At 40.3% G+C, this 27,187-nt stretch overlaps 2 pseudogenes; both read left to right on the top strand.

The window, feature by feature from the left end:
- Nucleotides 1–19,039: 19,039 nt before the first annotated feature.
- On the top strand, nucleotides 19,040–19,752 carry LOC147633039 (uncharacterized; annotated as a pseudogene).
- Nucleotides 19,753–19,764: 12 nt separating this feature from the next.
- Nucleotides 19,765–26,153, top strand: LOC147633038 (uncharacterized; annotated as a pseudogene).
- Nucleotides 26,154–27,187: the final 1,034 nt, after the last annotated feature.

Raw genomic sequence — 27,187 nt, 5'->3', positions numbered from 1 at the left:
AGTTTTGTGCCTTAGAGGAAGATACAACATTAAGGGAAATATGAACTATAAACAAGGGCCCTACAAAGATAAGCTTAAGTTGTTGATTTTATGGGCTTCAAGTACTAAACTTGGCTCCATAGTGGGGGACAAGGCTAATAAATACACTACTTTTAGGACCCTACTATTACGCTAGTAAATACTTTCCTCTCCTAGATCCCTCTGTACTCTCGAGTCCACTTTCATTTTTGAAAAAGTTACCACTATTTATAGAGCTCATTCATCTTTTTGAAATTTTTATGTGTGAGATTCCTTGGGCGACTTACATTTTTAATAATTACCTTTCTCTTTTACATATGTGGTCCCATAATTCTCTCTTTCCCACATTTGAAAAATGTGAATATAAGAGCTCAAGGTTAAGATTTTTTAAAATTATTAAATTTTAGCATTTTTTAACTTAAAAAAGTCCTCCAATCATATGTAACTCGTAAATGTAGCTTTTCAAGGTCATTTTCAACCAATAACTATCTCATTAAAGCCCCACATCAATTTCCATCATATATCATGCATATCTTCACTTTAGTCACTTACTTTTCAATTTTCTATGCATAAAATCTCTTGGGCCACTAATCACACACTTGTCTATACTCTTCCCTTTTAGCATAACCCTCTTTTTACCAAATTTAAAAAATACAGGTATAAGAGACCCTAAAATTAGAAATTTTTTTATTTTAAAATTTAAATACTTTAAAAAGATCTCCCGTTCATATGTAATCCCCACTTTAAAAAGATCTCCCAATCATATGTAATCCCCAAAAGTAGCATTTCAAAGTCCTTTTCATCCAATAACTACTTTATTACAGCACATCTTTTTCCTTCATATCTCATAACTCACAAATAACATAACTCTTTTAATATAACCTTATAAATGAAATTTGTATAGTGTCTTTTATAAAAAAATTACTCCCAAACCATAGCTAACCGCAAAAAGTTTGATTACCAATTTTAGCCCATAACTACTTTCTTGTAGCATATGTGAAAAATGTCTCCTAAAATTTTTCTCTTTTTCATATGTCTCTACTTTAATCTTCTTTTATTCTTGACCTTTGTCTAAACCATGCCTGTCTTTAGATGACGTTACTAACATGAAAAAACGTAAGATAGATCTCCATATCGTGTAAAAGAGAAATTTGCATCAATCCAATGTCCATACGTAATACAAATGCATCCACTTCTTTACTTAGGGATTGGGGAAAGAAACATATAGAATTATGGTTTGATGGTACACTCTATCCATGAGCCATTGGCATATTTAGGTGACCCACCATTCAATGATTTAACTCATTTAGGCACATCACATTGCTAATGGAAAAAATGGGTTTCTAGGATATTGTAAACATCTAGTGGTCTATGGTGGAACTTATATGCAGCACATACATAAAGAAAATTTGCATCTTCAATTAAATCTTGAAGATTTAACAAATTAAGTGCAAAAATTTAGATAATAAGAACAAAGAGGAGTTACAAATCAAAGAACAAGAGAATGGATTAAATAAGCTTAGAGATAAATTATTTCATTTGAAAAAAATCGTAATTGATGTAAGAGAATGATAAAAACCTCAATCGTTATAAGGCAACGATATAAAATTGATAGCCTTGCAATAGGTAGTGGTGCTAGGAAAAGAAGAACCGTGATAATAAAGTAAATAATTGAGTTTCAAACAATTCACATTATTAGAGTTCTAGAACGAAAACATTTATTCAATGGTTGCATTTTATGAATTATTTGTTGGATGCATCAGAGAATGCTTAAACTTATGCCCAGAGTCTTTTTTTAAAGCTTGCATTAGGAAGAAAGACATGTTGGCCATTGTCTGTGATCCCAATTTTACAACAAATTCGTGATGTTTTCATGAAAGAAATCATGAAGAACTTTTGAGTGAAAAATGATATGATGAAGGAGGTATTAATATCGCAAGGGCTATGAGTCAATCCATGTTGTTATAAAGGACGATCTTCACAAGAGAGGGATCAGAAGACACTTTATTCCACCTCTATACAAAGTTTTATTGGCAAATAAGATAAACAATGCAGATATAAGATTCCTTATCGATGAGTATTTCCATGTAAAGGAAACAAAAGTTTTGAAAGATGTAAGATTCCTTATCAGCACAGCGATTATTCCCATGCAAAGGGAACAAATGTTTTGAAAACCAAATAAAAGGGTAAAATCAAAATAGTTTACGATAACTTCAACAACTTTTTGTGGATTGAATTATAGAGGCTTTAACAAGCAATGATCAAAGTTTATAAAGTTTTTCATAAAGCTTAGTATATTTTCAACTTTTCTATTCATCATGAAAAATCAAATAACACACATCTCTAATCATATGTTGCTTCATAATCCTAAAGTCTATGGGAGTGGTCTCTTTCACATTGAAGCTATATGAGTGCCAAATTATCAAAGAACGTAGATTGGAAAGAATGTGCCTTACACTCATTGAACGAGAAAATGATACATGCAAAGGACAAGGGTAAGGTGCCTTCTTTTAGTGTTCAGTCCAAAAAAGACAATTGGTGGTTAGGCGCTTTTGAGGTGCCAGAGGAGAACAATGAAATGTTGGATTGGAACCTTCACAAATGCCCTTGGACAATTGCAGTCATCAAACGAAAAATAAATGGTGAACAACTTGAAGGTCCAAGCGTGGGTACCAGTCAAATGTATACTTGGTTGTGATATAAGTGCTACGTCCTTACTTCCTTGCCATTGTTTATCCCTTGAATATCATCGTCACTTCCCAAACTGCCTCATCCAAGTCTCAAATGGGTCCGCATTGCAATACATTATCTCAACTATTGATTGACTGCACTTCCACTGAGTTCTCCAAGGGAACAATCCTTCTTAGGATTTATTGCATATAATTGGGCAACAAACAAAAAAATTGATCTAGTGTAGCATTTAACTTCATTTTTTACAGATCATCCCACATATCATATCCGAATTCTTTGTCCAGGTATTTGGGAAAAAATATCTACCCCCTTATGGAGCTCTGCTCCTTAATTTCACTATCTATTTTTGGGAGCTCTTTTTGGCTCTTCTGAACTACAATGACATTCTTTGGTGAGTTAGACAATGAATTCTTCCACAGCTTTACCTACTTCCCCATTTGTTCCAGGTGCTTGTGCAGCACTTCCTGGCAATGCTTTGCACCCTACATCTTCTCTAGTTCCTTTTGACTAGTAACCATGGTGGATTTACACACCATATTCATTTCCTTCTATGTTCGAGTGACCTCCAGACTTCTTTCTACCACCTTGGGGAGAGCAACTTCTTGGGCATTCCGGACCCTCCCTTGTGCTTCCTGCCGCCTAGACACACCGTTGCTCCTCCTGGTTTTGGGGCTTATTCTTTCATCCTTTAATTCTCTAGAAAAAGCAATCTCTATCTTGCTTTTTCTTCTCTGTTTTTTGAGGTTGAGCTTTCACTTGCGCTCTGACCTTCGAGAAGCTTCCATCAAACCATCTAAACCACTGATTATGATCCACTAATGCGACTGATCCATACGAATTCTCAAGGTAAAAAAACCTTAGCCGCATAATATCTTCAACCCATAAGCATGTTTGCTCCAGACGATGTAATTTTTCTAGCACATGTGAGGAGATTCCATTGAATGCATTGTGTTTCTGGACCGTCGAAACAATAGGCTGGCTGCATGCCGTTTGCGAGCAGCCAAATATTTTCAAAATTTGTTGCATGTGTCCTAAAACTTTGGATATTTGAGAGACAACCCTGTTGAGCCATGGCCGTCAGATGGGGTAGGGATGTTCTCGCGGAACAACTAGACCCAAAGAAGTCAGATGATGTGTTGTGCCAAGATCTACATCCATGCCGACAAACAAAGTCAGTTGTGGACCAACTTTTGCATGTTAGTTGTTGATAGCATCATCTGCATGCTGGCTAACATCATCATTTGTCTTACATCACCGTCTGCCGAAGAGTCATCATCCCAAAAGTGTTCTGGACCCAGCTCCAATTGTAGGTCATCTACTAGTGCAAAATTTCATTGACACTCTTGTTAAGTGTCATGGCATTCCATGTCTATAATTGAAGAACAAGGAAACATTGGGTTGTGGCTTATAAGTCATTGATGCCACCACAAGAAGCAGTTCCTCCATGTCAGATTGGGCATGTGTGTCGGAAAAGTCACATATGAAAGCCACACAAGAGAGACAAAAAAGGGCTTAAACACTGGAAATGCATCCGGTCAATGACACCCAAAGAGAAGCGTGACTACCTCATAAGGAGGAGAGAGAAACTGAACCAAGTAGATGACGAGAAATCTGCAACTTAACAAGCAAGGAGGAGAGAGAAACTACCCAAGCCAAATCCATATGCTGGGCGACTACATGATTCTCAAAACATCAACCAGAGAGCATATTCGAGTAATCCATCGTAGAGAAGGATCGCTAAAAGTGTTCGTAGATAAACTAGCCTAGAATTTAATGAGTCTACAAATTTCATTTCATTGTGAAACATTCATTAGACATGCAAGTTTACACAACACAGATTATTGAACATCATGTTAATCTAAATATGGGACATGTTACTATGCTCAAGAGTAAAAGATGATCGTCCATTAAAAGCTCATTAGAGCACTACATAGAACTTCCCGAATCGAGGAACGAAGCGTTACCTTTGTTTCACATGATTGTTTAGCTCTCATTTCTAAGATACTCCTGAGCTAAGGTCTATATGAATAATAAACTAAGGGTTATTTTTTAATTTAATAGATATCACTAATCATCTTGTGTTTAAAATCATCTACACTCCATTTATCATGGATTGGCCACTATCCAATAAAGGAAATGGAAGCTTTTCAAGCCTTCCATAGTCCTTTAGACCTAGAGAGAACTATGTAAGAGTATGAAAAAATATATATTATATTTCCAAGAAGTGTTCTAGGATTCTTGCTAGGAAACAAAGCCTCACCTATGGTTGCATCGAAAGCACGGAAGGTCCCCATTAGGCTCTTTAATGGTTGTTTGTCTATGTAACTTAATGGGAATAAGTTTGCACAAAGAAAGCCACCAAACAAAAGTAGTGAACAACATGGGTATAACAGAATCCTTCGACACAACCAGATATTGACAAAATGCTTACAATTGCAAGGGAAATTGGTTCTTGCCATTTGGAGAGGAAGGTGAACATATGAATCCATGTACACTTGTTGAACCATTTCCACCACACCTTCATTTCTGGTTTGTTTAAAAGCTAGGAATCTTCCCTTCTAATGGAGGTCCGAAACACCACAAGATTGAACTTGGAACTTGACTATAAAAAAAACCCAATCACCATAAATATCTCTCCAATCATTAAGACGGATGTTGGAGTGCCTAGACAAGGTTTGGTTGAGAACATTGGGTGCGACTAATGAAAGGCATGGATGTGTGGATTAGTGCAGGATGAGAGTCACAGTTAGATGGACTGTCCAAATCTGAGTGCACAAGTGCCGGTGGCAAAAGAATGTGTGAAGAGGTTTAAATGCAAAGCTTGTAAGGGTTTGTTCATAAGTGGAAGCTTAGTCCCTTGCGTCTCCGCGCACATACGATTCGTATAACGACCCGCTTAAGGGCACCTTCCTCGCTCCCAAGGGCAATCCTATCCGTGTCAACTAAGATTGATTGAGTATCCAAAACTATTAGATACAGAGGCTATTTATCCCGCTTGGGTCTCAACAATCGGTAGAGCTGTCATACTACCTTCACCTAATTGGAGACTTGGGGTTGTTTAGCACTTGGACGGACTATCCCGAGTGATGTACTTGCTAGCAAACCTAGTTATACTAGCCCTACCCTCTTGGGGGGAGCCCTCCACCCACTCAGTGTGGGGAAGCAGTAGAAGGAGAGTTGAGGGGGGCAGTGTTTGTCTTTGAGGCGAGGTTTCCGATGGGCTTGCCAGTGGTATCGGATTGCGGGTGTATTGGCATTCACGATCATGTGGTGCCCCATGAGTCGGAGAGGGAATTAACGAAAACAACATTCCGCTCTCGCTTCGTCATCTTCTCTTTTCCCGGCTTCTTCCCGGGTTATTGTTATCGCAACTACCGGTTGGTTCGTGGGGTTTTTCCGGCATAGGCTGCTTTGCCGATTGCTCGTTCAGAGCCAAATGCTTATGTTTTATCGTTGCACCATTGCCTTCTTCTTGCCCGCTTCTTTGGTTTGGTTGCCAGGTTATAATTGAGACATACGCACTAAAGATAGAAGACAAACTTCAAGTTGGTGTTTGGTTCTCATTAAGTAAGTATGATTTCTAATTAGTGCCTTAAAGCTCTTTACTCCCCTTTTTATTATTTTATTTTATTTTTATCTTATTAAAAAAGGGAGCCCCCTTTTTTCTTTTGTTGAGTTTCTAATTTTATTTTTTGAAAAGGGAAAAAAAAACTCTACTTGCATCGTGCACCACCTTTAGCTCGTCCTACTGTGGGCAAAGGCGGCATCTATCTGCCTGCAGGAGGCCAAGAACAATTGCATATTTGTTCCCTCAAACTGATCAGATTACAAAATTCTTGAAGGACCCAAGCCAGGTCGCCATTACTGCTGTTCCTATGCCAACTACTAAGTCCGCTCTACTCCTGCTGCCTGCTAGAGGAAGAGCAAAAGGCTCTAAGTATATATATGTTATAAATTATTGAAAGGGTATTTTTCTGATGTGTTTTATTTATCATGGATATTTATTTTTGATTATTTGCCCATATGGTTAGTGACTTACCACAAGGTATTTTAGCTGCACCGTCTTAGGTAGATAGTCATTGATATAATATCTAGCATGTGTTCTTGATAGCAAATCAGTAGGGCCACAGCTAGTGCGGGTGACTCGATGAGGGTTGCACATGTGTACATATTTTTTGGCAACGTTATATTTATGCGACATTATATTTTTGTTTCATATTAGTTTGGATTTATGGTCGTCATTATTTTGTAACCAAATGGCGGCCAAGTACATTTGTTTACATGGTTTATTTACCCTTAGTAGATTCATAGACCAATTTATTTGAAGTTATAGTAAAGTTCATGCATAAAAGCTTAGACTTTTCTATTTTTAAGATCAAGGCCCAAAGTGAATGTAAAAACTATTTTTGGCTCACAAAAGTAATGCAAAAAGATATCTAAACACACTTGCTTGAAAGCATGAGCTGCCAAGTAACTAGGGGAGATCTAACCCATTTTGGTGTCTTTCATGCTCTTCTTCTTTGTGTATTCTATATGGTTTTGAACAAGCAATTAGAGAGAGAGAGAGAGAGAGAGAGAGAGAGAGAGAGAGAGATTATTTTAATTATTTTTGTGTAAGGGAATCATCACCCTCTTGCACCAGTGGTATCAGAGCCAATTAAAGTCTTGAAGCAGTGAAGAGCTAGTGAACATAAAGGTAAAAGAAGCTTAATCAAAGGTAAATTTTCAATTGCAAAACATAGAAGAGACTATGGTTTCAAAGAAAAGCTTTCCTTTGTTCATTGGACAATAAAAACCCATACTTCTTTTACCCAAGAGTTACTCCAAGGTGGAAAACCAATTTTTATTTCTTAAAACCACTCAACAAAACCACCCAAGCTCCAAAACCACCTTTCATATCAAATTTCTCATCTCAGCTTTGAAGAGGCTTCAGCATTCAGTAATTTGGAAATTCAATGGCGTAGGGAGATTCTTCCTCAAAAGTTTTATTTTAAAAAAAAACAACTGTATTTCTCTCCTCTCTTGCACGCTGCTGCCTGGAATTTTTCCTCTCTTCGCTTGGCCGTCGATGCCTTCTCTCCTTCTATCTCTTTGATGGTTGTTACCATCGCCTTATATCTTTCTCTCCTTTGAGCCTTACAAGATTTATTCTATAAACCTTACAAGCCCTTTATTGTTACAAGCTTCAGCGCATTACTTCAAAAAGCTTTACCTCATTAGCTTTTAAAAGCTATAAAGGTTTACAACATTATCTTTTGGCTAAATTTCATTAAAAAGCCATACAAAATTATACCATGGTGCAAAACTCCAAAAGAGCTACTTTCTCAAATGAGCAACAAAGGTTACACTTCTGTGGAGATTTTCAAAGGTTTTATCCAAGTTTAATTTTTGGGAACAACATCGAGGGGTTTCAAAGGCAATTTATCATTCTCCTATTTCGGGCTTCTTCGACACTTCTTTCTCGAAGAAACTGCATGACCCAACTCTCTCTCTCTCTCTCTCTCTCTCTCTCTCTCTCTCTCTCTCTCTCTCTCATAAGAGGGTAATTCCGAACATGAAAATATTTTCGTCATCCAGGTATGCCTAGACCTATTATAAAGAAAGGAGACTTAAGTCTATAGCGACCATTCATGTAGTTAAATTAGCGTTTAGATTTTATGGGCCATTTAAGATTCTAGAGAAAATTAATGATAATGCTTTCTGATTAGAAATTCCCTCTCATTGGCATATACATAACTCTTTTTATATCAGTTTATTACACCCATTTAAGGGAACTCCTCCACTTTACCCTGCTCTAGATGACCCACCCATTTTATAAGAAGACTCCAAAATCTTAGTCCCTGAATCAATAAATTGACCATGACCACACCACAACCCGTACTGATCGTGATTAAGTACAAAAATCACTCTATTGAGGAAGGATAAGAGAATCACAATGGCTCCCATAATTATCGTTGTTTGCCTATCGTGCCCTGATTACTACTTATCATTCATAGCTGCCTTGATTCTAGTTACAAATGTATAGACTCGCCGATTGTGGTAGTACACTATGTACACAAACTCGCCAATTGTGGCAGTACACTATGTACATAGACTCGCTGATTGAGGTAGTGCACAGATATCTACTCCTCTATGTAGATTGTTGATTGTGGCAGCACACTATCATGTCTATTGTGGGAAGAAGACTCACCGAATGTCTTGAGTTCACAATCAACTAAAGACAATTGCATTTCAACCCCGGGGTATGTTATGAAAACAAAAATTATTGAAATGGTATTTTGTGATTTGTTTCATTTATCATGGATATTTATTGTTGATTATTTGCAACATGGTTAGTGACTTACCACAAGGTATTGGTCACATCGTGTTGGTTAATGACTTACCACAAGGTATTGGTCACATCATGTTGGGTAGATAGTCACTGATATAATATCTGACATGTGTTTTAAACAGATCAGTGGTGGTAGGGCTAGTACAAGTTACTCAATGAGGGTTGCACATGTGTTTTTGATAACATATCAGTGGCTAGTATAGGCAACTCGATGAGGGTTGGAGATGTGTGCACATTTTTTTATGACATGTTTGTGGCAAATTTATGCCGTTATTATTTTAAATTTATGGCCATTATTATTTTGTAGCTAAATGGAAGTAGGGCCAAGCACATTTGTTCATGTGGTTTATTTATCCTTAGTAGATTCATGGACTAATTTATTTTAAGTCATAGAAATGCATAAAAGCTTATAATTTTCTATTTTAAGAGCAAGGCCCAAAGTGGAGTGTGAAAACTATTTTTGACTCACACAAGTAATGCAAAAAGATATCTAAATACAATTTCTTGAAAGCATGAGCCATCAAGCAAATGGGGGAGATTTAACCCATTTTTGTGTCGTGCATGTTCTTCTTCTTCTTTGTGTATTCAAGCAAGTTGGATATATTTTTATGCTATGGTCTTGAACAAGCATTTAGAAAGAGAGAGAGATATGGGGATTAATTTAATCATTTTTGTGTAAGAGAATCATCACCCTCTTACAACAATATGTTTGTGAAAGCAAAAACATCACAAGCACAAGCAATCTTGTGCTAGAAAGCAAAGGGGTGTGTGTGTGTGTGTGTGTGTGTGTGTGTGTGTGTGTGTGTGTGAAAAAGAGCTAGACTGCTTTATTTCTCTTTAAGGTTTTAAGTTATAAAATGCACTCACTTGTGATTTCCATGTTTATCTTCTATTATGATTGGAAACGAAAGGTAAAAGTGTGTATAGAGTGCAGAGATTTGTCTCCTCACATGTGTTAAATTATAAATGCACTCACTTGGGTTTTGCATGCTTATCTTCCTTTTTTCGTGAACAGAAAGAAAGAGTGTGTGCATTTATCATGAGTGTGATATTTTCTTAACTTTGAGAATAATGCTTGCTCATGCTCACATGATAATGATTTTCATATAAGAATATAGCACAACGGAATAATACTAACTCATGATAATGACTTTCAGAATAATGCTTACTCATGCTCACATAATAATGACTTTTATGTAGGAATATAGCACAACGGAAAGATAGATAGCAAAAAAAAGTGCAATAGATAGAGAATTTTAAAATTCTAAGACAGGTACAATGCAATGGTGTTGTCCACCTATATTCTCTCAAGTAGAGCCTAAGACAGGTACAATGCAATGGTGTTGTCCACCTATATTCTCTCAAGTAGAGCCTAGATGGCGATTTAGATAGAATCTAGATGGAGGTAGTACAAAGTGTAGAGGGTGTGGATACTCATAAGCATTGGATATCTCAGCTTGTGATAACTAAGTGCTATAGATGGTGTGGTAGGCGCGTATACAATGTGGACGGTTAGGCAGTATATATGCAGTCACTACTCACGTATCAAGAACATGGCTAACCGCCCACTAATAATGAACTTAGGTATCCTAAAGAATATATTATCCATCCTGACCATCTCCTCCTAACCGTCAATGGTCATAATAATGACTCTATTAGCGTCTAAGCTGGGGTTCTCACACCAAAGACATATGCACCAATGGCTTCCCCTCATAATGGAGGCTTTTATAAATGTGCACTAACCGCCCACTAATAATGAACTTAGGTATCTTATTAAATATTCCAAGAATATTCTCCATCCTAACCATCTCCTCCTAACCATCAATAGTCATAATAACGACCCCATTAGTATCTAAGTCAGGGTTCCCACCAAAGACATGTGCACCAATGGCTCATAATAATAGGGGCGTTTACAAATGTGCACCAAACATAGAGATACATGCTGAGAGGCGGGCATTGAGTGTATACTAATACCTCTCTTTAATTTCTAACCAAAGATAGATTATGTTCTTAGTCCAACACCAAGTCGATGTGCCAAGTGATCTGATCAGATGTCGGCATAGTTCTAGTCCATATAACAATACTCTAGCTCCATTATCTCATCCTCAATCAACTCTTGCACATAATGATACTAAATCTCAATGTGCTTTATTCGAGCATGAAATACAAGATTCTTAGCTATACCCATGCAACTTTAGTTGTTGTCGCATTGCAAGATTGTAGCCCACTAATTTGAGCTCCTATGTCCACTAAAATCCTTCTCAGCCATACTGCTTCACAAGCAGCAAAACAAGCTGCCTTGTACTCAACTTTTGTAGAAGAAAGTGCCACTATAGGCTGTTTCTTTGCTGGTCTATGAGAAAGCACCGAAACCAAGCAAAATACAATATCCAAAAACTAAATGCTATGAGAATCTCCTAAGCATACTTCTGTTGTTGTGATATGAAGATCTTTCCTAACTCTTGTCATACCTCAATTCCTAAACAGTCTATCATCTCAAACTCACGGCTCAGCATATCCATTGTCGACTAGATCATTTCTTCATTGTCATCTATGATGTTAAAGTCCTCTACATATAGAACAACCAAAGAAATCTTGCCATGCCTTTTTATAACACACGTTAGCGTCAGAAGCATTTCTAGTAAACACAATCTTTTTGAAAAATTGGTCTATCATGTGATACCATGCCCTTGGGGCCTATTTCAACCCATATAATGCCTTCTTTAGCATGTAACTTTGTTTTTTGATCCACGCTCAAAACTTGGTGGTTGAGCTACATATATCTCCTCCTTAAGATGTCGGTTCAAAAATGCTGATTTGACACCATGTGAAAAACTCGCCATTGTTTACGAACAACCAAGGTAAGTACTTCCCCTTGATAGTTATCATACGATCTATTAGAGCAAAGGTTTTAGTAAAATAAAAACCCTCCACCTATGAAAATCCATGTGTAGCCAACCTAGCTTTGTATTTTTCAAGTGAGCCAACCTAGCTTTGTATTTTTCAAGTGAGCCATCAGAATTATACTTAGCTTTCCAAACCCATTTGATACCAATTACGTTGTGGTTAGTCAACCGGCTCCCAAGTGTTATTCTTTATGATGCTATCATACTCAAACTACATTGCAACTTTCGACTTTGGATGTGCTAAGGCTTTGTCCAAGTCCTTTACTGTTCCCATTACCTCATCCACCATCAAGGCCATGTTGATAATGAGATCATATGCTCTTCTCTACTTCTCTATTCTCCTTGATTTGTGTGGTCCATCTACTGACGATTATGGCATTTTCGGTACTGGGTTGCACTCATCAAGGAGTTGTTATTCTCACTTTAGAAGTGGCTTTCCATGTGGTGCAGCAGAGCAGGCTGGTGTGATATGTGAGAGTCTTTGTCCTCTAAAAAATCCTCCTCCTTAAGAGGAAATCTAACTAGTGGGTTGGGCTCATGGTGGATTATTTCGCCACAATTGATGATAGAGTAGATGGACTTATCTATCCACTGAGTGTAGCTGCTCCACAAACACCACATCTCGGCTCATGATTATCTTCCTCACCTTTGGATCATAGAGTCGATAAGCCTTTGACTCTTGACTATCTCCAAGAAAGGTACACTTCTTACTTTTGGCGTCAAGCTTCTTCATGGATGCATCTGGTATATACACAAAACATTCATAGCATCCAAATGTTTTAAAATGAGATTTCTTACCAAAATATATGCCTCTTTCTGTTTGATACCCTTGAGCACCTTTGTGTAACTCCGATTGAGGATGTAAATTGTTGTGCTTACTGTTTCAGCCCAAAAGTGTCTAGGAACCCTTTTCCTTTTAGCTTGCATGGAGCCATCTCCACGACGGTCCGATTATGGCATTATATAACATCTTTGTACTAAGGTGTATGAGCAGTTATGAGTTGGTACTTGTTGCCATTCTCCTTATAATGGCTATCAAATTCCGTTGAAAGGAATTCTCCTCCTCGATCTATATGGAACTTTTTCACCTTCTTTACTATCTCATTCCCCACAAGCTTATGCCATTGTTTGAACTTTCCAAATGCTTTAGACTTTTCCCGAAGGAAATACACCCACATTTTCCTACTATTATCGTCAACTAAAAACATAAAGTATGAAGACCCCCCAATGCAGTAGTAAACATCTTACCACAGAGATCAGCATGTACCAAGTCTAGAGGAGTCTTTTCTCTATTGCTTCTTTCTATGGAAATGCCTTACGTTGTTGCTTGCCCATCATGCAAGCTTCACATGGTTCTAATACAAGTACCATTCTATTTTTTTTCATTTCCTTCAACACTTCAAATCCGATGTGACCAAATCGCTCATGCCAAAGCCTTCTTGTGCTCTTATCTAAAGTCATTGTAAGGACACGTAGCTCGTACAAATTATTATGCCTTACTCATTTTCCCCCTCAACTACCTTGCCAGCATCATCTAGAATTTATGCTTCAGATTTCTTGAAGCATACTTCAAGTCCACGATCTCTCATTGTAGAGAAACTAACAGAAGATTCCTCTTGATTTGAGGTACATAGAGCACATGTGACATCTTCTTCTCTTCACTTGTAGCTTCCACAAAAAAGATGGTTCTAGACCCTTTGGCTAGACATTTAGCATTATTCCCAACAACAACACTGATGGGTTCTTGTATAGGTTTTTCGAAACTATATCGGCTCTTTTTACCGATCATGTGTTGGGATGCTCCACTATCCAAAATCCATGAATCATCAACTGGAACCTGAGCAAATAAGCATACCTCTTCAATGGCGACCCAAAGTTCAAGAAGATTAGTCTCGGTATTGTTAACTGACTCATTTTTCTTTCATGAAGACTTTAGGGTGCCATTTTTCTCATCAGCCTAATTCTTTCTACAGTCTTTAACACAATGACCCTTCTTTTTATCATAGTAATAGGAGCTCCCTTCTTGAAACTTCTTCTTCTTTGTCTTCTTCTGCCATGCCATTCCCTTTAGCATTAGCCGAAAATGCAGCATCATCACCATCGTGGGTCTTCAACCGCATCTCCCCCTCAAGCAACATAGCAATCAATTCTTCAAATGTTAGAGGTGCTACGCTAACCTGTGTTTAGTGTCTTAACCAAGCCATCATACTTTTGTGGAAGAATGTAGATGTACTTATGAGCTAGTTCCTTACTGATATTTGTAATCCTCATAGTAGCCATTTGATCCCACAAATTTTTTATCCGCGTGATAAATGCTTCAACAGTTTCTCCTTCAACAAACTTCTCAACAGCGAGCAAGCTGATTCTCTAGGTTCTGAATCCTGGTCTGATTCCAGGTCTCATTTTGATTCCTCAATATGGTCAAAGCCTCTGATGCCTCAATTATGTGTTGAATCAGAGTAAGAATATAATCACTTACGCTGGTGAGAATGGCACAAAGTGCATCAACAATACACCTCTTCCATGCTCGAAGAAGTACAGTGTAGAGGGTGTGGATGGAGAAAGTACAATGTAGAGGGTGTGGATACTCACAAACATTGGATACCTTAGCTTGTGATAACTGGATGGAGAAAGTACAATGTAGAGGGTGTAGATACTCACAAACATTAGATACCTTAGCTTGTGATAACTATGTCCATATATAGTGTTACATATGGTGTGGTAGACGTGTATACAACGTGAATGGCTATGCGATATAGATGCAGTCATTGCTTATGTGGCCAACCATCCACCACCCACTAATAATGAACTTAAATATCCTATGAAATATTCCAAAAATATTCTACATATCGTCAAGCTGAGGGCTAACACTTGCACCCTTGACCATCTTCTAACCATCAATGATCACATTCCATGAAGCTAGGACTAACGCTTACACTCCTAACCATCTTCTAAACGACCCCATTGACGTCTAAGCCAAGCACCAATGGCTTATCCTCATAATGGGGGCCTTTACAAATGTGCACCAAACATAGAGGTGAGATACATGCTGAGAGATGGGCATTGAGTGTATACTAACATTTCATCTTTAGCATGTTGTAATGATTGTGTTGTTAACTTTTTCTTAGGGCCATATACACACAGACCTTATTTAATGACAACCAAGGCAATCTTTCCAAACGGCAACATGGTAAGCACATTCTTAGCCCTTTGATTTACATGAAACGGAGGCATTATGTGGACAAGAGGAAAGCTTGTAAGGAAGAGAGAGACTATATGCATACTTTGCACCGACACTCACACTACCTTGGAGCATGTGCACAACTATTTACTAACACTATCTTACTCACACACACACTAACACTATCTTTGAGCACATACACAACTGTTTACTACTGTCATATTCTTGAGGTAAGTATTGTGTGTTGAAGAAGGCCCAAGCTCAAGCTTGTGCAGGACCAAAAAGAGGCCTACCTCCACATTCTCTTCCCTGACATAAACCCTGGCCTCTTCGCCAACCACACCCAGACATGCATGTCTAAGCACCATCTTGTTGTGGGAATCCATCGTTGGCACAAAGCAACCTTGACAAGAAAACATTCTCATTCAACCACACTATCGATATTCTAATAAAAGCGCTGATTAATGTAACGCTAACGTCTATGTCTTCCCAACAAATCGGTAAGTGTAGGTAACCACTTCACCCTCCTTTAGTGCTTATTTTGGCTCCCCACCCACTGAGTGAGGTTAGAGGGCTCCCCACCATGGAGGGTAGAGCTAGTTTATCTAGGTGTTTCCTAGAAAGTCCAATTGCATCTTCCCAAATAGTCCAAACCACCAGGCACTCACCACATAATGATCGTGCACTTACCCAAAACCTAAGGGATTAATCCATTGTGCACACAAAACTTTTGTGCACACATCATGGCATGGACGGCACCACATCCACTTCACATTGGGAGCCCAAAAACCTCTAGACGCTTTGGATTCATTCGCCAAAATATTTGACACCATACGGTATGACTCTACATCCCATTCTAACCATACAATCTATACAACGATGATATTGAACATGTAAAGATCCGAGTAAATTGTCCTGAAATACACCCCACATCGACCGTATCGACTCACAGGTGCCATAGACTACTCATGCTACATTAGGATGACACCGAGCATATAAACATCTTTTAAGTACCTTGTTCCGACTATGTGAGGACCATATCAACCATACTAAGCATGTTAGAACAACACCAACCATTTAAAGATTTCAAACACCAAGATAACACCAAGCATATAAATATCTCAAGACGCTTGTTATGACTCTGTGACCATATCAACCATTCTAAGCACGTCAAGATAACACCAACCTTGTAAAGATCTCAAACAACTCATTATGACCAATATTATAAGCATATACATACCACATGGACCGTGTAAAAGAGCACACCATAAGCACATATACACCCACTCCAAGCATATGCAAATCACATGGACTATATAGAGCACACCAAGAGAACACTAAGCATGTGAAGACCCCATTTAACCCATTTCATAGATGTACGGACCATATGGACCATCCAAGGCCATGATCTATGGATGATACAACCCATTCCACATATGTACAGACCATATGGACCATTCAGGGCCATATTAACACGATACTAAGCATGTAAATATCTTGAGTAGTCCATTCTAACCATCTACATGATGTATCCACCATATAAGCCACCACACCAAGGCAACAGTGAAGCTTGTTCCACATATATGCGGATCATGTGCATCGTTGTGTAGGCCACACTAAGATGACATAAAGCATGTAAATATCTTGGGCAATCCATTCCGACCATGTATAGATGACAGGGGCCGTGTAGAGCATATCATGAGAAGAGAGCATACAGAGATCACATAGTGCACACTCCACCCATGTATGGGACATGACACATGGATCATAAAAACCACATCATAAGGGAATAATACCAACTATATAAAGATCATATGCAACCCATTCCCACTTTAAATGGTCCCTATTGCACCGGTTTGATCCTTGAGGTTCGTATAGTAGATGTACTACTAAAATGGATTGCATGTGATCCTTATATGCTTACTATCACTCTTGTGGTGTTCATATGGTCTATGTGGGTCAAACGGGTGAATATATACACCCACTCCAACCATATGCAAATCACATGGACTTATAGAGCACACTAGGAGAACACTAAGCATGTGAAGACCCCATTCAACCCAGTTCATAGATGTACGGACCATATGGACCATCCAAGGCCATGATCTATGGATGATACAACCCATTCCACATATGTACAGACCATATGGACCATTCAGGGCCATATTAACATGATACTAAGCATGTAAAGATCTCGAGTAGTCCATTCTAACCATGTACATGACGTCATGGAGGGGCACCCTACCAAGAACCCTGAGGAGGAAAGCCAAAACATGCCAGTTTGGGCCCCACAACCCGGATCTAGCATTTTAGTCATCTAATAGAGACCTTTAGTAGAGCTACACGCTCTGAACATGCGACAAGCGAAGTAAACAAAGAAGGAGGGGTAGTGGATTCGCCATTCACATCTCATGTAGACCCTACCCTCCCAAAGAGTGTCCATGTGGATATTCTACCCACTTCGTTTAATGAAGGCCCTACTAAGCTACCACCTTCTGATGCTCTTCCTAAAGTAGAGATCCCTAGAAGTCGATCCATAAGAAGTGACATTGCATCCACTTCAAGAGAACCGTTTGGCATGCCAAGTCTAGATGGGATATTTCTCAATGAAAACTGGGAATATGATCTACACACGGAGACTCTGACTGACCTATACATGGGTTACACATACCATGTAGGTTGGTTAGAAGTCATACGATCTACATCTAGTGCCACTAATCTAGAGGAGCAACAACAAATGATGTGTGAGGTTATTCATAGAATTATCCAATTCGAGAGGCAAAAAAGGGGAGTGAACCTAGTTTCCACTAGCCCTATGAAATTTTTGGATACGGGCAAGGCCAAACAACCAACCCTGTCACAATTGGAGACTCCCTCGGTGAGTCCCATAGACCCTTCGTATGTTGTTTCGCCTGGAGTCTCAATGCAGGTTGAGCCCACGAGTAGTAACTTTAGCTTTCCAACCTTGGCTCAACTTTCCATTAGGGAATCCACAATGCCTGCTCCGATGATGAGCATGACAGAAAGCGCACCTGTTACCACTGTAGTTAGTACGACACCGCTACCTAGTGGAACAGTACCTACAACAATGGGTGCCAGTGCCTATCGACCATATGTACCTATCGCTACTCATGCTCATGTAGCTCCTATGCCTCTTAGTATGCCAATGGCGTATGCTCCACGACCGCCTTATCACAACCCTTATCCAAGAGCAGCTAGGCCTAGTCACATATCATATCCTACGTCAGCTGCATACATACCAAGACCAACGCTAACTCCTATCAACCAGGCTATCCCAGAAGTGCCTCCACCAGCTATGTCTGCTCACCTAGGTGATCTCGCAGCGTTTGCTCAGACGATCAGACGATCTATTGCGGAAACATGCGGGGCATGCCTGAGAGAGAACCTAGAAGCAAGGCGGTACAAGTGGCTAAGCTCACTCAGAACTTCAGTGTGATAACGAGGATGTCAGGAAGCACATTGAAGTTTTTGAACACGTGTGTGATTCCTTGAAAGAGCACAATGAGCTACATAAGTGTAAAACCTTAGGCTTAACCTTGAGTGAAAAAGCCGGAGATTGGTATCAAACTTTAAGGGTTGAAGAGCGTACTCACTATCCGACTCTCAAGAGATTGTTCTTGAAAGAATACATACGTGAGGGTGTGCTTTGGGGAGTAGCATCTCAACTCCAAAAAGCTGAACGCGAGGAAGGGGAGTCAGTGAGAGACTTTATTAGTCGATTAAAGCATCTAAATTCTCGCTGCGCTCGATGAGCGCTTCAATAACAACCAACTGCTCAATAGATTCATCCGAGGATTGTGCCACGAGGACATATACAATGGCCTAGTCATTAGAGGTCTTATGACGTGGGAAGCAGTCATTGCCAATGCAATCCAGTTAAAAGACAACTTGATGATTGCAGGTAAAAAAGTGTCTTCGGAGATCAAATCCGTTAGTTCGCAAGTATCTGGGCACAAGCCAATGACGATAAAACCTATTGCCAAGGAGCCCAAGATATCCGAAATGTCTGTGACTGACCTCACTAAGGCTCTCTAAGAATACTTTAGGGGTAATCGAGCTCCTCAAAATAGCCATATGTATCCAAGAATATGTACCCAAGAAGAGAGCAACAATGGTGTTCGATTTGCTTAGGACCACATAGTACGAGTGAATGTCCCATATTCAGAGTCAAATTCAATGGGAATTGCAATGCATGTGGTAAGTATAGCCATCAATCTAAGGATTGCCTAGTACTTAAGCGTATGTTGGCAAATCAAGCACCACTGGCCTGGTCAAACACACCTCAAGTACCCGCGCTGATGCCTGCACCACCTGTCGAGCAACCGTCCCACGGCACATAGTTCCAAGGAACCCGAATGTAGTCCAGTCTGTGCCGTTACCACCGCCAGTGCTAGGACCACAACCGTCCACAGCACATAGTTCCAAGGAACCCGAATGTAGTCCAGTCTGTGCCGTTACCACCGCCAGTGCTAGGACCACAACCTCCACATCCAAGGGTTACCCCTATAAACCAGATGGGTTGTGAGTCACATAGTGCGTGTGGGGATTATGAAGAGGAGATAGACCCCACTCTTCACAATATGGGATTGATACGTTTGAAATGACTCCCAAAGCCTAGTTCAAAGACTAACATAGGAACAGGAGACGAGCCCGTGTATATGAATGATCCTGAAGATAATTCCGATTCAATAGAAACCATGGGGACCAAAGCCACTACCTTAAGGGAGGAACCCACTCGGGAGCTCAACGAAGGAGAATCAAACGAATACATAAATCAGGGGAAACAAAAGGAAACTCCCCTGTCCCCACAACCAAGTCAGCTAATGCCCTCTCGGCCACCCAAACTGACTGAGACTCCCCAAGACAAGCCAAGTGGGCCAAAAACCCTCAAGAAAAAGATTGGAACTTACCCAAACCTAGTTGAGGAGATTGAAAAAGTGCAACACTTAAGGGGTTTGGTGGAAGAAACACAAAGAGAACTAGAGTCAGCAGACCCTAGAAGAATCAAAATTCCAGACACAGTGTTTCCTACACAAGTTCAGCCTCGCAGGGGCCACAAATCGTTAGCTATACCTAGTATCATTCGGGAAGAAAGTGAGGATAGGACATCAGGAAGTGGGCAACCACCCTTCTTGCTTGAAAGAATGTTTAGTGAGGGAATGCCTGACCCCATTGAAGAGAAAGTGATTCCATCTTCACCAGTCCCTAGTCAAGGGACGATATCTCGAAAAGTACCGTTGAATGTGTCCAAGCTAATGGATTTCATGTCCTCTGAAATCAGAACCACGATCATATCCAAGTTATACGGAGATCCTGAGCTATTCTTAGCTCTTCGGGCATTTCTCAATAGAGAACTGAAGGCGGGGTTACCACAATTTGCAAATATGGATAGACCCGACACGCTTCAAGATGAAGGGGAACATTAGAATCTACAACCCAACCTAGATAAAGACTCAGTCGTTGAAATACATGTTAACAAGTTAAGACAGTACTTCGAAGGTGACGAATCTAATGAAACCCTCCCCATTACTACCAAGGGATTAACTCTAAAGGGAATCCTTGATGGTGGTGCTGGAGTGAGCATTGTGACTAAAAACTATTGGGAATCTATGGGAAGACCTCACCTTGAAGTCACAAACATAGTGGTTAAGATGGCAAACGGAACTATTACTAAACCTATTGGAATGTTAAGGGACCTTAAGATCAAGGTTCTGGGGTACAAGGTAAGACATACCTTCATTGTAATGGATTTCTCCAAGCATCCTATGTCATATCAAATGATCTTAGGACGTCCTTTCATGAGGGAAGCACAAATGGTGCATGACTGGTCGAAAAACCATGTCTACCTACAATTCCAAGACTCTGTCATTCGAGTTGATCTTGAGAATGGTCCCGCGCATCCTTTAGGAAGCAAGGTTATCATCGATAATCGATCGGATACCACTATTCACTCCGCCCCATTAAGGTATTGCTATACATGCAAAAAAGAGACTGATGATGGGGGAAAGATTCTCCTTATATGGATGTCCTAGCGGGTATGACTGAGTCGGATAATGTGGATTGGGTACACCTAGCGGCAACCATAGACACATGGGGGAATAGAGGCACGAGTTGGGTAATGCCTGAGAGGCAAGAAATCCCACCGTTAGTGCCAATAAACATGATAGGTGTTATGCACTTGACTCTCGATGGCAAGAAAATGGCAAACTCCCCTGACACTGAAGGTAGAGCGAAGACTCTGACCAATGCAACTCTGAGTCTAAATCTCAAGAAGAAACTTATTTTGAGCCTGATGGGGGGGATGAATCAAATATTCACCCAAGTGTGGAAGCAATGTGCTCAAGGCCTAGGACGGTGACCTCCTGCAGTTCATCCGAAAGTGAGGGGGACACAAGTGAAGATCGACCAAGTGAGTCCGAATCTGATAGAAACAAAAACCAAAAACTTGGTAAGAAGAAAACGAGACATAAGCGACAACGCTGTCGAGCTAATGTACAAACTGCAATAAACAAAGAGAGATCCACTGCAGAATGGCTTAGTTATGTAGGAGCTATTGACGCTCATCAGAAGTTAGCGGATAATTGGAGCAGATAATTGGGGACAATACCTCCAAAGTGTCATGTGGTGTATTCCGCAACCTCACAACGTCGCCCAATTAGAAATCGAAGAGAAACCAAACCTAAGTCGTACTGCAAGAAGGCGGCAAAACCAAGAGTTAGCTCGGCAACAAAAGGATGCGAAATTAAAAGAAAAAAACTTGGCACAACAGGAACCGGTAGACTTACAACCCACACCCGAGCATTTCAAATCATTTACCACCACAGGGGAACGTAAAGTCGTCTACACAAAAGCCCAATGAATGCCTACCAATGGGAGTAGCGGTGTCTACGATGGCCCGGCGGTAATTAAGGAGATAGAACTAGCAGATCCAGGTGAGGAGTCTAACCCAGTTTTTATTGCTCAAGACCTCACCCAGATGGAGGAAGCTACACTCAAGAAGCTTCTTAAGGAATTCAAAGACATATTTGCTTGGACATATCATGATATGAAGGGTGTTCCACCCTCGGTGGTGCAACACACGATTCCAATGATTAGCACTGCTAAACCAGTCCAACAACGTCCCTACCCAATGAATCCTAAGTACGCAAAGATTGTACAAGAGGAAATTGAAACGCTTGTAAAATGTGGATTCATATACCCTATTGAGCACTCAGAATGGGTTTCGCCGATAGTCATCGTACCAAAGAAGAATGGGAAACTCAGAGTGTGCATTGATCTCAAAAAGGTTAATGCAGCCACCAGAAGGGATCATTACCCCTTGCCGTATTCTGAACATGTGCTTGAAAGAGTTGTAGGCAAGGAGGCATATAGCTTTTTAGATGGGTACTCTGGTTACAATCATATCACAATTGCAGTAGAGGACCAAGCTAAAACAGCTTTTATAACGGAGTTTGAAGTGTTTGCCTTTCGCGTCATGGCCTTTGGTTTGACCAATGCACCTGCAACGTTCCAGCGATTGATAAACACAGCCTTTAAGGAATATCTAAGGGACTTTTATGAAGCTTTCTTAGATGATCTTTATGTTCATTCCTCTTGGAACAAGCACTTGATGTGTTTACAAAAAATATTTGAAAGGTGTAGATTATATCGCATCTCATTGAATCCTTTCAAATGCCAATTCTAGGTTAAACACGGAGTTATCTTAGGGCATATAGTGTCCAAAAATGGGATTTCCACTGATGAGAGTAAAATCAAGGTCATTCTGGAATTGCCCCCACCCACCAACTATAAGAGAGTCCAACGCTTTATGGGCCATGTTGGTTATTATCGAAGGTTTATTCTATTCTTCACCGAGATAGCTCGATCGTTGTATAAGCTTCTCATCGAGTTTATTTGGACCGAAGATTGTGACCGTACATATGAGCTATTAAAGAAGGCCTTGGCGAGTGCTCCAATCTTGAGAATGCCTAACTGGGATTTAATCTTCCATGTGCATATTGATGCATCAAACTTTGCTATTGGGTGTGTGTTAACTCAACCTGGAGAACACAAACTAGACTACCCCATTAGCTTTGCCAGTCGCCAGTTGAACGATGCTGAGATGAACTACACCACTACGGAGTGAGAAGGGTTGGCAATGATATATGCAATAAGGAAATTTTTCGTTATTACCTCCTTGCCACCAAGTTTGTTTTCTATGTGGATCATCAAGCATTGTTGTATTTGGTAAACAAACCATGCTCCACAGGAAGAATCACACGATGGCTATTGATTCTTCTTGAGTTTGATTTCACTATTGTTGTGAGACCTGGCAAAAAACATGTCATGGCTGATCATTTGTCTCGCATACCTAATGGTGAAGCTCCTCCGAGAGTTGATGATGACTTACCTGACACTTCCCTGTTCATGGTAGAAACAATGCCTGAATGGAGTGAGAAGATTGTTAACTTTTTTGTTAATGGCTTTCCACCCAAGGAGCTTCGTAAAGATCTAGCTCGAAAGCTGATCAAGGAACGCGAACCCTATTGCCTGATAGCCGGGACTCTTTATAAAAGAGGAAAGGATGACGTTCTTAGGCGTTGTGCCCGAGAGGATGAGTATCTATACATTTTGCAAGAGGCACATATGGGCGTAGCCGGTGGTCACTTCTCAGGAGACTTAACTGCGCGAAAGATCTTACAATCAGGGTATTGGTGGCCCACTATGTTCCAAGATACATCACTTTTTGTAAAGGGTTGCGATGAATGCCAACGATACAAGAAACCCCAGCGAAAAGATCAGATGCCCCTACACTCAATTAAAGTAAACCAACCATTTGAAAAGTGGTGTTTAGACTTTGTAGGTCCAATTAGCCCAGCGGCTCGCAACACACAATCTCGCTATATTATTGTGGCCACTGACTATATGACTAAATGGGCTGAAGCGAAAGTGACACGTAAGGCAGATGCGAGGACAACAACCAAGTTCCTCTTTGAAAATATAATCACACGCTTCGGTTGTCCTATTGAACTTGTGAGGGACAATGGTACGCATTTTATAAATGAAGTGATTAAGGAGCTCACAACAAATTTCATGATATCCCATCATAAATCTACCCCTTATTATCCGCAAGCGAATGGCCAAGCTCATCGAACGGATTGGGATCTAAAGCTTACGACATCTTTATGGGCCTATCGTACTGCATACAAAGTGGCTATTAACTGCACACCATTCAAAATGGTATATGGCCAAGAAGCAGTCATGCCGTAGGAATTTGTCATTCCTAGTCTTCGTGTTGCTACTCAAGAGGGTTGGGATGGGATGGTAATCCCTTAGTTGAGCGTCTATATATCCTTGAGCGGCTAAACGAAGAAAGACAATTGGCTGTGTACAATGCCCTTGTGGAGAAGGATAGAAGGAAAAAATGGTTTGATCGCCACCTGAAAGACAAGGACATCAAGGTTGGGGATAAAGTCCTGATGTATGGAGTGCGTAACAAAAAGAAGAAGCTCAAATATGCTGGTAAGGGACCATATAGAGCATGTGAAATTACCCCGCAAGGTACCATCCGAGTGGAGACTCTCGACGGAGTTAAAACCATTGGATTCCTTAATGGGAGTAAATTCAAAAGATACTATGACCCCCTGAGCCAAGAGGAGTTACATGCAATCCATCAGAAGAAGGCAGCTAAAGAACAAGCTAAGCTTAAGAAGATACAAGCAAGAATTGAAGCCAAAGAACGTCAACAGCGTGCTAGGCGCCAACGAGAAGCCAACTTGGGGATTACGCAAGTATTTTTTGAGGAGGCAGAGGAGGATTCACTGGAATCCGACCCGCCTCTAAGAGTTATAGAGTCCTTACGGGGAGGTGCTGTATAATGCATTATTGGATACAGGAGCTCAACACAATTTGCTATCATATGGCGTGTGGTGTCAACTTGGAAACCACCTTTATCCAAGAGTGCTATCCAAGTTAAAGGAATCAACAAGAAGAAAACCCCTATCTCATGAATTCTGCACACTCCGATTACCTATGACAAAGGGACCGTAATTCAAAGCTTTTTGGTTATGCCTACTTGTACCATGGAGGGGACTGTAAACTTAGGGCGCAAATGGATGTTAGCCACCAAGTGCAATATTGATTGGGCAACCAGGCGAGTTACAATGCAAGAACCTGCTCTCGGTCTGACCGCTCAAAATCTCGCACCTAAGTCATCAACTCTCGACAAAATGCTAGATAACGAAAAATCACAAAGTCTAGTGGCAAAACCATCTTTGATTGTTTGCCACCCCTCTAACGCTTTAACGCCAAGAGTGGAAATAGGCAGTGTGGTCTCCAAGGCTCCGCTTACTATGCCAAAGAGTACATACAAATGGGTCCCAAAAGCTTCGTTAACAGCTACTTCCCCTGCTCAATCTCGTTCAGACAAAAAGCCTCGTAGAAGGAAAGCAGCTACCCACCCGAGAAAGGACAATGTAACATCACGATGGATCCCTAAAAAATTATTAGTAGCCCAAGGGTACTACGAAGGGAATGACTAGATTTGGGTCCCTAAGCATAATGAATCCATCTACATCACCTGTAAAACCTTGCAAACCAAATGTTGCCACCCCAACGACAATTCAAGACCGTGGTAAGGGAAAGGTAACAGAGTGCTCCGCACCACTTCTTCCAGAGTTAGTTTGGATTCCCAAACGATATCGATCAATACCACCTAGCTTAGGAAGGGGGGAGCCACATGAAGCTTCTAGCTCCTCATGCCAGGCACACGTTGATATAGAAGTTTCTTCATGCTCTACACCTACTCTTGTCAACACCCAACAAGAGACCGATGAGTCTATGTCTCCCCTTGTAAAAGTATCGTCGGAAACCATTTCCTCCATTCGTTCATGGGAGCGTACACTACCATCTCTGCAATTTGATGTGGTCAACAAAGGTCATAAAAAGCTATCTGCCCACATCACCACCTATGACCCTCTGGACAAATTGGTTCCAAGAGGCTACAACATCATTGCAGAAAATATGATCTACCCAAGGAAAGGGGGAGCATGTACTCACGCTTGACATTCTATTGCTTCCTCCCTAACCTTCTCCCCTGACCATGTAATTGCCAAATTCAAGGGGATGTATATATATAGCTTCATACACAGAAAAGAAAAGAAAAGAAAAGAAAAACAAAAAATAGTAAAAAGAGCAAGAGCACATTAAGAGGAGAAATATCCGTATACAATCAGGAACTAGATTGACCTGTCAATAAACCTATTGATGCTATATCTGTGTTTGCAGATATGGCAAATGCAAGAGCATCACACACTTCATCCACCTTTGGTGACAGGTATCATCGGTACCTTTCTCAGATATTTCACATGTGCTATCCTGTAATTAAAACCGAATTGGATCATATAGATGTACTAGCCAGAGAGGAAAATGTTGAGGAATTAGAATGGCTAATACGCCTATTGACCATGACTGACCCCTACTCCATAGAGGACATATCCCCGATAGCCCAAGACTTTCCTTTTCCACAAGATGACTATCCTCGCATGGTTACATTCTTGATGAGTTTATGTGGATGGGAAAACGAAAACGATATATCTGACGACGATGAATGGACGGATGAAACTCATGGCACTACCGAGGCTGACTTTATTTATTTGGATGATGCGGATAGAGGCTTAGCCTTAGGGCTAGAGCCAGGACTCTACAACATCCTCTTACCATATCCTCAGCAGTAGTGTGATGACTGGTAGGTAGGTTAGTGTTTTCAAGTTGTTTCTAGTTTGGAGTCCTTAAACGAGTCTTTAATTTTTCACACTGATGTGCCTCTCGAGGTATAGTGCTTGTTAGTTGATTGTACAGGTTGAAAAGTTTTAGGTGGGTTCGCTTCCAAGTCCTGAGACTACCGCAACGTTCATCAAAATATATCTACATCAAATTGCAAGCTGTCTCATCAAATTGCAAGTTTTAGGTGGGTTCGCTTCCAAGTCCTGAGACTGCCGCAACATTCATCAAAATATATCTACATCAAATTGCAAGCTGTCTCATCAAATCCAGGAGATC

Source organism: Cibotium barometz, chromosome 12 (assembly GCF_041138505.1).
Source record: "Cibotium barometz isolate CiBa-2024 chromosome 12, ASM4113850v1, whole genome shotgun sequence".
Classification (NCBI taxonomy): Eukaryota; Viridiplantae; Streptophyta; class Polypodiopsida; order Cyatheales; family Cibotiaceae; genus Cibotium; species Cibotium barometz.
This window is presented reverse-complemented; position numbering and strand designations above follow the sequence as displayed.